Source organism: Papaver somniferum, chromosome 2 (assembly GCF_003573695.1).
Source record: "Papaver somniferum cultivar HN1 chromosome 2, ASM357369v1, whole genome shotgun sequence".
Taxonomy (NCBI): domain Eukaryota; kingdom Viridiplantae; phylum Streptophyta; class Magnoliopsida; order Ranunculales; family Papaveraceae; genus Papaver; species Papaver somniferum.
The window spans coordinates 199,072,921-199,075,175 of NC_039359.1; positions in this window are offsets into that span (position 1 = coordinate 199,072,921).

A 2,255-nucleotide genomic window follows, 5' to 3' on the forward strand; every position below is an offset into this window, starting at 1 on the left:
CTGGTGGAAAACCATCTGAGCCTAGTGACTTCCAAGGTTTCATAGACTTGAGAACATTATGTATCTCCTCTGCATCTGGTATTCTTGTGAGAAGTAAGTTTTTTGCTTCAGTAATATGTTCTGGAACCTGATTAATCATCCTTTCACTAATAGAAGGATTGGTAGTTGAACTGACTTGAATGAAGTGTTGATTAAAAAGTACTTCCATTTCACCCCTCCCAACACACCAATTCCCATTAATATCTGTTAAAGATTCAATTATATTCCTTGATATTCTGTGATTAGCCATCATGTGAAATTGTTTGGTGTTATTATCCAAATCAATGATATGGACTTCACCAGATTTTTGTCTCCGGAACTGACTTTATCTTGTTTTCCATACTTATATTTGTTGCTCTAGATTATGCACTTCAAGGGTGTTACTGCCATATGTAGAAAAACTTTGTAAGTTTGTCATCTGTTGCGGCAAGTCCTGAATTATGTGTTGAACGTTCCCAAATGTTGTCATGTTCCATAAGGACATATATTTTCTAGTATAACTAAACTTTTTCTCCAAGATAAAACCAAATGAACCTCTTGCTTCATTCGCCCAAGCTGAAGAAATTTGATCTTTACATGTATCATCTCTTAACCAACATTCAAAAAAACTTCATGTTTTGTGTCTTCTAGAAGTGTTAGATGATAGATTGGGAAGTATTAGACAGTGATCAGAACCCATCTGAGGTAAGTGAAAAATATGAGCATATGGAAAGAGGAGTAACCAATCTGCACTTGTTAAAGCTCTGTCAAGTCTTGATTTTATTCTCCCTGTACCATGCTTATTACTTGTCCAGGTAACTGGGTTACCATGGAACCCAAAATCAGCTAATCATACATCATCAATTAGTTGAACAATACTAGAAGAGGTTGAGGAAGATGCATTATTAGAATTTTTGTCTTCTAGATTTAGAGTAATGTTTAAGTCTCCAAGAATATTCCAAGGCAGGTTTTCTTTTCCTAAACTACTTATATATCTCCATTGTTCATTTATTAGATTAGGATATGGAGTTCCATACATACAAGTTATTAACCATTCTGGTTTGATCGGTCACTAACTATTAGGCAGTGTATCATGTTGTTATTATGTGCAACAACTTCTAGCTTAGATCCATATTTTCATAATACAATTAGGCCACCAGCTCTACCTATACTAGGTGCATTAAAGGAATTTGGAAATTTCAATGATTTAACAAGGTTTAAAATCTTATTAGAATCAATTTTTGTTTCACATAAAAAACAATATCAGGGTTGTAAAACATGTTTAAATCCTTAATATGATTCCTATTATTATTATTTTTTAAATCGTTGCAATTCCAAATATGATTTTCATATCTTAGTAAATGACAGGTTATATCTCTAAGATATGAACGAGACCAAAAATTGTAGAGATTTTATAAAAGGGATAGACTAGTAGCAAAGAAATATGTCTAGAAAGTACCTGAGACTCCAGTGTGGTATTGTTAGATTGTGCAGTTCCTTGGTCAGTTGTTCGTGGTTCAAAAATCTCCAAATGTTTTTCATTACCAGTTATATGAGGAATTGAGACGGGTTGGTTTTGATTTTCTAATTGGGGAGTTGAGATTCTCTGACGCTTTCCTAATCTGCATGTTTCCTCTAAAAATTCTTGACCACTTTTTGCCGGTGCTTTTCCAAATCCAACATAAACACCATCTTTGGGTGGAACAAAAGGTGTTGCTATCACCAACCTTCTTTGACTGTGTTCAGGAGTTTCATCTGAAATAGTCTTCTGTGATGCAGAATTCTTCTTTTGAATCTTTGAAGTCCCAAATTAGTGTGGCTTCTGATGTGCTAATTCCAGAAATTTTGTTGCAACAGCACAAGTTTTTTTTTTTGAGTGTTGTAAGATAAAGCAACTAGGACAGATTTTGTGTGGTTTCTTTTCATAGAAGAAACAAATCTGTCTTGTGTTTTCTGGCGAATTAACTGCTAAAATTCCCCTTCTTAGTGGTGTATGGAGATTGATTTTCACACATACCTTAACAGATTTTCCAAGTGCCGATATTGCATTTTTTGGTTCAATAGCACAAACTTTTCTCATGATTTTTCCCATAGCCTATAATCTTAACCTTCATAAGCTCTGGAAATAATCCTTTTAGTTCAATCCAGAATTCTTGAGTATCCCAATCAAAATCCTTGTAGATGCAGCTTTCCCAATAATGATGAAGAACAACTAAATAACCATTTATGCTCCATGG